We start from the raw sequence: 12,303 nt of genomic DNA on the forward strand, positions 1-12,303 counted from the left end.
GCTGCGAGCGCTCCGGGGAGGAGCGGGGACCCGGAGCGCTCGGCGTAACACCTTTGTGAACTGCAATACATCATCGGTGGTTTATCTGGCAGCATGTACAGTCTGCCGCCAACAATATGTTGGTTGTACTAGCAACCATTTAAAAGAAAGAATTAGGAGACATATTTCCGATGTCCGTACTGATAAATTCAATATCTCAGCGTTGAGCAAACATTTTAGAGATATTCATAAATGGGATGTTACATCTCTTGTAGTTATGGGTATCGAAAAGGTTAAATATAACATTAGGGGAGGAGATCTCCGTAGAAAACTACTAAACAGGGAGACTTACTGGATATTTGTTCTAAATACCAGACACCCAACTGGTTTAAATCATAGATTGGATTTGATTATGACATATTAATCTCTACTTCCCATTTGGGTGTTTGATATATAAAAAGGAATGTGTCGTTATTCATATTATCAATCACTTATTTTGATAATGGTCCCTGCTTAAATATGGTATTGGACACTGTGGCATATATTCAGACACATGCGATTTTTCCTGCGGTTTGTGCAATATATACATATTTTTGCAATTCTTTTTATATATAAAAGGAAAAATCTCTCTTTCTCTTTTTTTAGATATCATATATATTCAGTCTGATAAATCTATATATTTGTCGCAGTTCTCGCTTGTGCCTTGAATGTTATTCACACTGCATCCACAATATAATGTTTATTTCTGGTGAATCCAGTACATGTTTTTTGAATATACCGAATCTGTTTCGTATTTTCCATCTGTTTTATCACTAAATGGTGAGAAGTAATTTTAGCATATATATATGTGTTCTTATGTCTTGTATGCCACTCTATGACTAAGCGTGAAAGCGTGAAACGCGTCAGAGATTTCATGTATGTAGCTGTCTTTATTGAATAAAGAAACCCGTTTTTATCCACATCCTGGTGCTGGACAATAATTTCGTTTTTTTATTTTGTACCTGTTAATCTGTCAAGGGGCTGGCTACATACTGTGCAAGTCCAAACAATAATATTCACAGGCTGTTTGTTTTTTTAAATAGTTTTTTCTGTGTATAGTTACGCATATACAACTGCCCCCATCAGTGCATACCGTATCGGTACATGCAAGTATTGTACCATTTAGTACCTGTTAAGCTGTCAAGGTGCTCCATACTGTCAAAGTCCAAACAATAGTATCCACGGGCTGGTGTTTTACAAAAATACAGATTTTTTTTCTGCTAATAGGCATATTACTGCCCTCATCAGTGCATACCGCATAGGTACATCCAAATATTGTACCATTTAGTACCTGTTAAGCTGTCATGGTGCTCCATACCGTCAAAGTCCTAACAATAGTATCCACCGGCTGGTGTTTTACAAAAATACTGATTTTTTTCTGCTAATAGGCATATTACTTCCCTCATCAGTGCATACCGTATAGGTACATCCAAGTATTGTACCATTTAGTACCTGTTAAGCTGTCAAGGTGCTCCATATCGTCAAAGTCCAAACAATAGTATCCACCGGCTGGTGTTTTACAAAAATACAGATTTTTTTCTGCTAATAGGCATATTACTACCCTTATCAGTGCATACCGCATAGGTACATCCAAGAATTGTACCATTTAGTACCTGTTAAGCTGTCAAGGTGCTCCATGTCGTCAAAGTCCAAACAATAGTATCCACCGGCTTGTGTATTACAAAAATACAGATTTTTTTCTGCAAATAGTTAGGCATATTACTGCCCTCATCAGTGCATACCGCATAGGTACATGCAAGTATTGTACCATTCAGTACCTGTTAAGCTGTCAAGGTGCTCCATACCGCCAAAGTCCAAACAATAGTATCCACCGGATGGTGTTTTACAAAAAAACTGATTTTTTTTCTGCTAATAGGCATATTACTGCCCTCATCAGTGCTTACCGCATAGGTATATCCAAGTATTGTACCATTTAGTACCTGTTAAGCTGTCAAGGTGCTCCATACCGTCAAAGTCCAAACAATAGTATCCGCCGGCTGGTGTTTTATAAAAATACAGAGTTTTTTCTGCTAATAGATAGGCATATTACTGCCCTCATCAGTGCATACCGCATAGGTACATCCAAGTATTGTACCATTTAGTACCTGTTAAGCTGTCAAGGTGCTCCACACCGTCAAAGTCCAAACAATAGTATCCACCGGCTGGTGTTTTACAAAAATACAGAGATTTTTCTGCTAATAGTTAAGCATATTACTGCCCTCATCAGTGCATACCACATAGGTACATCCAAGTATTGTACCATTTAGTACCTGTTAAGCTGTCAAGGTGCTCCATACCGTCAAAGTCCAAACAATAGTATCCACCGGCTGGTGTTTTACAAAAATACAGATTTTTTTCTGCTAATAGGCATATTACTGCCCTCATCAGTGCATACCGCATAGGTACATCCAAGTATTGTACCATTTAGTACCTGTTAAGCTGTCAAGGTGCTCCATACCGTCAAAGTCCAAACAATAGTATCCACCGGCTGGTGTATTACAAAATACAGATTTTTTTTCTGCAAATAGATAGGCATATTACTGCCCTCATCAGTGCATACCGCATAGGTACATGCAAGTATTGTACCATTCAGTACCTGTTAAGCTGTCAAGGTGCTCCATACCGCCAAAGTCCAAACAATAGTATCCACCGGCTGGTGTTTTACAAAAAAACTGATTTTTTTCTGCTAATAGGCATATTACTGCCCTCATCAGTGCTTACCGCATAGGTACATCCAAGTATTGTACCATTTAGTACCTGTTAAGCTGTCAAGGTGCTCCACACCGTCAAAGTCCAAACAATAGTATCCACCGGATGGTGTTTTACAAAAATACAGAGTTTTTTCTGCTAATAGTTAGGCATATTACTGCCATCATCAGTGCATACCACATAGATACATCCAAGTATTGTACCATTTAGTACCTGTTAAGCTGTCAAGGTGCTCCATACCGTCAAAGTCCAAACAATAGTATCCACCGGCTAGTGTTTTACAAAAATACAGATTTTTTTCTGCTAATAGTTAGGCATATTACTGACCTCATCAGTGCATACCGAATAGGTACATCCAAGTATTGTACCATTTAGTACCTGTTAAGCTGTCAAGGTGCTCCATACCGTCAAAGTCCAAACAATAGTATCCACCGGCTGGTGTTTTACAAAAATACAGAGTTTTTTCTGCTAATAGTTAGACATATTACTGCCCTTATCAGTTCATACCGCATACGTACATCCAAGTATTGTACCATTTAGTACCTGTTAATCTGTCAAGGTGCTCCAAACCGTAAAAGTCCAAACAATAGTATTCACCGGCTCGTGTTTTACAAAAATACAGATTTTTTTTCTGCTAATAGTTAGGCATAGTACTGCCCTCCTCAGTGCATACCGCATAGGTACATCCAAGTATTGTACCATCTAGTACCTGTTAATCTGTCAAGGGCCTACATACTGTTCAAGGACAGCCGTAAGTAATCACCTGCTGTTGTTCTAGACAAATACTGTTTAAAGCGTAGTGTAGCGTATTGCAATTACCTCATAAACGCACTAAGTATGTCAGGCAGAGAAGTACCAGGACATCCACAGAGGAGTGGCAGAGGCCTAAATACTTCAGGCAGAGTTGGCAGCAGACTTGGGGCGAGTGGCAGCAGGAGTCGCAGCAAGAGGCCTGAGCTCCCGTTATCAGCCAGCGGTCGTGTCTCCACCAGCAACCCATCTGCCGTCGTGGATTGGTTAACCCGCTCATCCACATCATGACAAGTGACATCTGACACCCCCAGTCAACAGTCGGTGGGTTCCTCAGACACAACCCTCAGTTGGCATGGCCCGGGAGCAGTCCGTGTCCTCCCATTGCCTTTGTCCTATGCTGTTGACTCTCCTAAAGAAGTATCTCATGCTGTGGGTTCAGCTCCACTATTTACTTAGGACGATCTAATAGAGGACAGTCAGCAGCTACTGGACAGCCAAGAAGGGGAAGAGACATGCGCCGCTTGCTCCGCTAGGTGGCCAAGTAGTGATGCGGAGAGTGACGTGGGAGGCGGTGTTGCAAGTGTTATGGGTCCTGAAGCAGACACTGTTGGGGAACCTGAGGAGGACATCAGTGACATGCACACAACTGTTGATGATGAAGCCGATCGCAATTGGGAGCCGGGTGCAGAAGGGGCTTCATCATCACCAGGAGAAGAGAGTTGCAGGTTGCCCTTGAGGCAGCAAGGCGGTAGCATGGTTGGCAGTCAGTGTGGTGGCAGTAGTGGAAATTCAGGAGCCAAACGTGCCCGTGGGAGACCACCTGCTTTGTGGCAGCCTACCTTTCCGGGAGGTAGTGGAACAGGGGTTCCTGGAGACAACGCCAGTAGCAGTCAATTAGTGCGAACTGCGGGTGGGAAAATCAGCTACTCTGTGGTGTGGAAGTTTTTCATAAGGCATCCGGAGGAGGTTCACATAGCCACATGCAAGATCTGTTGGCAGAAGGTGAAGTGTGGCCAGGGTCCCAATGTCGGCACCACGGCCCTGCGTCAACACATGCTTCGCCACCATAAAGCGGCCTGGGAGAACCGTGGCTCCGATGTAGTGGTCCAGCCTGCTGCATCACCCAGTGGCCATCCGCTCCCTCCTTCATCCAGCCAAGGCTCCACCACCTCAGCCGAAGGGAGCTGTGTGTCAAACCCTACTTCTGTCGCTCCTGCTTCTCCCGCTTTTAGTCAGCCATTCTGCCAACAATCTATCGGCGAAGCCATGTCCAAGATACAACAGTATGCGCCCACTCATCCAATGGCGCAGAAGTTGAATGTGCTCCTGTCCAAGTTGCTGGTGTTGCAGTCCCTCCCTTTTCAAGTGGTGGACTCTGCACCTTTCAGAGAATTGATGGCTTGTGCCGAGCCAAGATGGAGAGTCCCAAGCCATCATTTCATTGCGAAGAAGGCAGTACCAGCCCTGCATACGCTTGTACAAGAGAACGTGGGCCAGTCCTTGAGCCTGTCGGTGTGTTCAAAAGTGAACTCCACCCTCCATATGTTGGACAGACTATACGAACAAAGAAAGCCATCACCGATTTCTTGATGATCCAAGCAGATAGGAGTACTCCCCTGTGTAACTTCAATGTGAACCAGTGGCAGCGGCTCATACGTGACACCTGCCGTTTGCTGAGGCCCTTTGAGGAAGCCACATTATTTGTGAGTCGCCTGGATTACGCCATGAACGAAGAAATTCCACTCCTACATTTCCTACAACAAATGATTGAAACCATGGCTGGTCACGGCAATGGAGACGTTGCGCCTACATCTCAAGGCTACATGAGCCCTGTGGGGGCTGAACTGGAGGAGGAGGATGATGAGGAGCAGAGCAGAGCACAGTTTAGGTTGGATGAGATGGCCAATGTTTCTAGTCTTCGGACAGGAGAGGAGGAGCAGGAGCAGCCAGAGGAGCTGGAGGGTTATGAGGAAGTTGAGACAGAGGACCCAAACACACCGTGGCAGTATGCAGTGGAGATGGAGGCAGGTAGTCCCTCCGAGTCACTGGTGCACGATGCATGCGCAGTTGCTTGCGTAGTGACCCCCGAATTGTCAAAATTCGTCAGTGGGATGACTTCTATATCTTCACCTTATTAGACCCTCGCTACCGTCCCAAAATGGGGGCCTTTTTTACACCCACTGAGAGGGAGGACAAACTGACCTACTACAGAGAGATTCTACGTAGTCAGTTGGCTGATGCCTATCGGCCACATGGTCCATCCACTCGCAGGTCTGACTTGGGGGGCCCTCTGCGCTCACCTTCCACTGCCATGACTGTCATGGCCTGAGTCTACAGTCGCTGATGAGTTGCTTTCTTCACCCGCATAGTGAAGCAACTCATCAGAAGCAGGTAGACATGGAGCAACCATTGAAGATCCGCCTGACTTCTGGGCAGCCAAACTTGATTTATGGCCACAACTAGCAGAGTTTGCCCTGGAAAAGATGTCTTGCCCGGCCAGTAGTGTGCCATCAAAGCTGATGATTAGTGTGGCCGGGGCCATAGTCACCCCAAGGCGAACTCGTCTGTCTACCAAAAATGTGGAGAGACTGACGTTTGTCAAGATGAATCAGGGATGGATCAGCCAGGATTTCCAGCCATCAATGCCAGATGCCTCAGAGTAGATTGACCATGCTGCTGCACCCACATTTCCCAATTATGGTTGGTTATGAAACCCTCTTGGGTTATCAATTAGGGTTATGAAACCCTCTTTGGTACTGCGATTGCCTGCTCTTGGCTCATCCTGTGTCTTTCAGGAACTACTTGCCTCACTGATGCTTCTGGCCTTGGGCCTTTAATTTTTGGATGTTTAGCAGTAGCTAAATATATGCTTAATGCAAATGTCAACATTGATCTTTAAATGTAAGGGGTTATGATACCCTCTTGGGAACTGCGAATGCCTGCTCCATACTCATTCTGTGTCTTTCAGGAACTACTTGCCTCCCTGCCCTCAGGCCTTGGGCCTTCAATTTTTGGATGTTTAGCAGTAGCTAAATACATGCTTAATGCAAATTTCAACATTCATCTTTAAATGTAAGGGGTTGGTTATGAAACCCTCTTGGGTACTGTGAATGACTGCTCCTGACTCATTCTGTGTCTTTCAGGACATAATTGCCTCTCTGATGCCTCAGGCCTTGGGCCTTAAATTTTTTGAAGTTTAGCAGTAGCTAATACATGCTTAATACTAATTTCAACAATGATCTTTAAATTCTCGGCGCTCTGCTAGGGCCTTCTCCTACCCCGCCGGGGCCGATCCGAGGACCTCACTAAACCATCCAATAGGTAGTAGAGGCATGTGGTGTGTACAAAGGGCAGGGACTTAATGAACTCGAGCTTATGACCGGCGCTTAGTTGTGATTCTTCTTTCCTGGCAAATAATTGCAAAGGGGGTTCAGCGGGTTACCTGAGGGCATAACATACCTGTTATTGCTCAATCTCACGAGTGATCGTGCAATGTAAGGGGTTACTAAAGCCTCTTGGGTACTGCTGATGCCTACTCCTGACTGCTCCTGTGTCTTTCAGGAACTACTTGACTTCATGATGCTTCTGGGCTTGGGCCTTTAAGGATTTTTGAAATACATACATACATGCATAATTAAAATTTCAACATTTATGGTGCAATGTATGGGGTTATTAAACACTCTTGGGTAGTGTTTTTTTCAAATTTTCTGATAATTATCACAGTAATAAACTTGAATTTTCCGCAATAATAACCATTACACCATTGAACGATTGTTGCGTGTTATTTTTTTAAGCAAAATTTTCACACAAAAAATACGCAGAGGGATGAACTCTGCTTCTTTATTTCATAAAAAATTCTTTTTTACAAGAATGTCTTTTGGTGGTCCACCATCCTGCATTATAGAGTCTTCTGGACTCTTGGATATGCACTTGTTCTTAAACAAAGGTACAAAAACCAAAAATGGCCAGTCAGGGCTATGGAGACAATGCGCCTACATCTTATGGCCACATGAGCCCTGTGGGTGCTTGTGAGATTAGGTCCTTTGTACCCACACGGCGGGGTCCGGGACACAAATTTTGATTTAAATTTGAAAGAAAAAAATCACACATTTCAATGGTCTCCTCATGCTGCAGCCAACTCCAGGCTGCGTCATTCTGGTAATATATAGAGAGCACTCGCTGTCCTAAATTTTCGTCAACATTTTTCATAAAAAATGTTTGTCTTTTTTTTTAGGGATTGTGAAGCTTTGGTGCGTACTCATGCATCAGCCAACTCCAGGCTGTGTCATTCAGGCAATATATGGTTAACTGATGGCGCTTCTGGGCCTGGGTCTGGGAATTTCAAATTTTCTCATAGGTAGCACCCGCTATCCATAAGTCTTCTTCATAAATTTCTACAATTGTTGTGTTTTTTTGGAGGGATTGTGAAGCCCTAGTGTGTACTCATGCATGAGCCAACTCCAGGGTGTGTCATTCATGCAACATATAGGTAGCACCAGCTGTCCTAAATATTCTTAAAATTATTTTAAAAATGGTTGTTTTTTTCTTTGGGATTCTGAAGCCCTGGAGTGTACTCAATGCTGCTTCCTGCTACACTCTGTCAGCCCGTTGGTCCTGCGACAGTGTGCTACTCCGCCTTCACATCCTCCTCTGTGTCTTAAGCCTCCACTGCCCGGACAAGTCTCAGTGGCCCTTCCATGTGTGCAGGTCACGGCGGTGTCACGCTGTTCTTCACATGGTTTGCCTTGGCAAGAAGTCTTGGAAACAATGGCCGTTCAGGGCAATGGAGACTTTTCGCCTAAATCTCACGGCCACATGAGCCCTTTGGGGGCTTGTCGGATTTGGTCCTTTGTACCCACACGCTGGTGTCCGGGACACAGAAAGGTTGTTTTAAATTTCAAATAAAAAAATGATGGCGCTGCTGGGCCTGGGTCTGGTAACTTCAAATTTTCTCATAGGTAGCACCTGCTATCCAAAATCTTTTTCAAAAATTTCTAAAATTGTGGTGTTTTTTGGGGGGGATTGTGAAGCCCTGGTGTGAACTCGTGCATCAGCCAACTCCAGGCTGTGTCAATCAGGCAATATATGAGTTACTGATGTCGCTGTGGGGCCTGGGTCTGGTAAATTCAAATTTTCTCATAGGTAGCACCCGCTATCCAAAATCTTCGGTTTAAATTTCTTAATTCATCTTTTAATCTTAGGGATTGTGAAGGCCTAGTGCCTACTCATGCTGCTGGCAACTCTGGGCTGTGCCATTCATCCACTATATGGTCTCCTCATGCTGCCAACACCTCCATGCTGTGTCATTCAGCCACTATATGGTCTCCTCATGTTGACAACATGTCCATGCTGTTTCATTCAGCCACTATATGGTGTCCTCAGGCTGCAAACAACTCCACACTGTGCCATTCAGCCACTATATGGTGTCCTCATGCTGCCAACACCTCCATTCTGTGTCATTCAGCCACTATATGGTGTCCTCATGCTTCAGCCTCATCCAAGCTGTGTCATTCAGCCACTATATGGTGTCCTCATGCTTCAGCCTCATCCAAGCTGTGTCATTCACCCACTATATGGTGTCCTCATGCTGCCTACACCTCCACGCTGTGCCATTCAGCCACTATATGGTCTCCTCATGCTGCCAACACCTCCACGCTGTGTCATTCAGTCACTATATGGTGTCCTCATGCTTCAGCTTCATCCAAGCTGTGTCATTCAGCCACTATATGGTGTCCTCATGCTGCCAACACCTCCACACTGTGCCATTCAGCCACTATATGGTGTCCTCATGCTGCCAACACCTCCATTCTGTGCCATTCAGCCACTATATGGTGTCCTCATGCTTCAGCCTCATCCAAGCTGTGTCATTCAGCCACTATATGGTGTCCTCATGCTTCCAACACCTCCACGCTATGTTATTCAGTCACTATATGGTCTCCTGACACTGATGCCACCACCAGGCTCTGTCATTGTGCTGCTGTGCGGCTGTGATTCTAAAAGTGATGCCGGTAATCTGCATGTTATTCTGATAGCAGTATTATTTCACTACCCCAGCACACTCCATATGCGTTTTAGAACACAGCAAAGTGTTCTTTACCCTCATAGAGGCTGTATGTAGGCTAGAAATAGCCTTTTTTAATATAGATTTGCCGCAAAAAAATTTGGATCGAAACAAACTTTTTCGGACAATTCGGCGAATCGGCCAAATCAAATTTTTTAAAAGTTCGCTAATCTCTAATGGAGACTGGTACAGATGGCCATAAAGGGTTTGTAGAATTTTGGCAGGGAAGCATAAGGTAATTGCAAGCTTGCTGTACTTGGACCTCAATGACTGGTAATAGAAGTATTACTGATAACATCATTGACTGGGCCATACCATGAAATGTCCATGAGCATATTGCTTCAGGCAGCCCTCTACCAGAAATGCAGGGAGGCAGCAATTTAGCTTTCTGCCTTTCACTCCTGCACAGACCTGCACATTGCAGTTCTAGCATGATGCGTTGAGGTGATAAATTAATAATAATAATTCTGTTTGTGTGTTTCCAACATTGTTTTATTCTGTCAAAAACAAGAATGATCTAATAACATTTTATAATCTTTATAATAAATGTTTTTTATTGGACTAACAGAATTTTGTAGAGACAAGCTTTCGGGATTCCTCCCTTTATCAAGTCCAAAGCTTTGGACGTGATAAAGGGAGGAATCCCGAAAGCTTGTCTCTACAAAATTTGGTTAGTCCAATAAAAAAGGTATTACAAGATACTGCAACATTTTATGATTTGCATCACTGGACTGATATGGCTACTCAAATTTAATAAATGTTTCAAAGGGGTTGCCTGAAAGTGAATTTATTTAATTGCCTAGTGTGCTTAGCAGGCATATCTTAAAGGGAACCAAGCATTAGATTTTTGTATATGATAAAATCTTTATCCTCACCATTCCCAGGGGACATTCCTGCCCACAGGGATGGTGAAGATATGAACTGTGAAAGTCTTCCTCACCGCTCAGTTAGTAATCCCCTTGGCGGGGAGCTATGCTTATCTAGTCCCACCACTCTGGCCGTAGGGACACCCACTCGGCATGATGGACAGCCTGCGTCATCGCACTGCTCCCTAAGCAGATGGAGCAGAGACACAGGCTGTCAATCACGCTGAAGGGGCATCACTATCGCCGGAGTGGCGAGACTAGGTAAGGATAGCTCCCCACTAAGGAGACTACTTATGAGGGCTGCTTGAGGATGAGAAAAGATCAAAGTTTAGGATGCATTTCAATATAAATCAAAAAGAATCCCTAGAGGGTCCCAGGGTAAGACCTTATTGCACAAACCCCTAAAGGAGCAGATTCCCTAATCACTAATAAAATGTATATACTTTTTTATTTCAAATAAAAAAATTCCCTAGTGATCGAATGAATTTTTTTTTAAATCACAAAGTGTGTACGGCAATGTTGATAACTGGCTTATACGCTATTATACTGCTGCAGCACTTGATCATAGGTCCCCATTAGGAGCTTTTACAGACAGTATTGGTCCCCATATTAGGTTTCTCCCATGACACACCCTCTACTGATAAAAACATCAATAACAAAAGACTTCCCTGACGTTTCGCCAGACAAACTAGCTTTGTCAAGGGCAGAGGATCAAAGTGTAGGTTGTATTTGGACATCTGTGGTGGTACTAAGCCACAGGCATCCTAGCATGTCCAGTCGCCACCTTGCCCTTTAGTGTGCCATGCCACCCCTGGCAGGTTCTCGCTGCCAGCATCTGAACTCCCCCGGTTCCACCTGCCGCCTCCCCGCTTTGGTCCGAAGTGGACTATCGTATGGGTCTGGATATTTTGCTCATCGGTGGAGTGCACGGTTACATCTGTTTTCTTGCCTCATTCGAAGTTTATGCCCAGCTTTGGAAGGTATATGAGTAAGAACAAGGAGCCTTTGGAAGACAAAGTTTTGTTTAGTTCGTTATATGCTGACCAGGAGAAAAGAATATTTAGTTAACTAAATTTAAGCCCTGAAAAGAACACAATATGTGCATGTATGTGTGCATCCAATAGAGTTATTAATGTTATTCATCTAAATGGAATGGGGGTTGTAACATTATGGAAATAAGTAGTGCATAAATACTTCCAATGTAATTATTAGACCACCATGACTTATTATTAAATTTAGTCCTAGTAACTAGCAGAAAAAAGGTCTGACATCAAGAAACAAACAAGTCAGTGGTTATATATATATAGGGACATTTGTAACAACCACTAAAACACATTACTATATTTTCCAAAGCCGAAATTTTCCCCACACCAAAGCGTAATTCATAATGAAACAAATAAATGTATGCACATGTAAAAGTGTGTAGACTAAAATCATTTTACTTTGTTGTTTGACATTTCCACCCTGCATTCCAAGTTCTGCTGTACTGGTAGACTCAGAGCTTGCCTGCCTATCTTTATAGAATCTCTGGGTACCTGCCAGAAATTGGGAATGATCGGATCTCTAGGCAGCATTAAGAGACAGAAAACAGTTGGCTCTGGAAAAGAACCCAAACGCTGCACTGTCAGGAAAGAGACCGTTCTTGTGTTGTTACATTTCCTAAAAGGCTGTCAAATGTATTTCTAAAGCATGTGCGAGATGAACTTTGAAATCACGGATAAAATAAAATGTATGTACATGATCAGAGTAATTGTTTGCCAAAAGCACAATAAAGTCAATGCAGGGCGGACGCTAATAGCATCATGGCCTTGGCCCCCTTGTGACATCATGGCCACGCCCCCTTATGCAAGTCTATGGGAGGGGGCTCCGCATCATAGCGGGTCAGGCCCGGCCTCT

Source organism: Hyla sarda, chromosome 2 (assembly GCF_029499605.1).
Source record: "Hyla sarda isolate aHylSar1 chromosome 2, aHylSar1.hap1, whole genome shotgun sequence".
NCBI classification, from domain to species: domain Eukaryota; kingdom Metazoa; phylum Chordata; class Amphibia; order Anura; family Hylidae; genus Hyla; species Hyla sarda.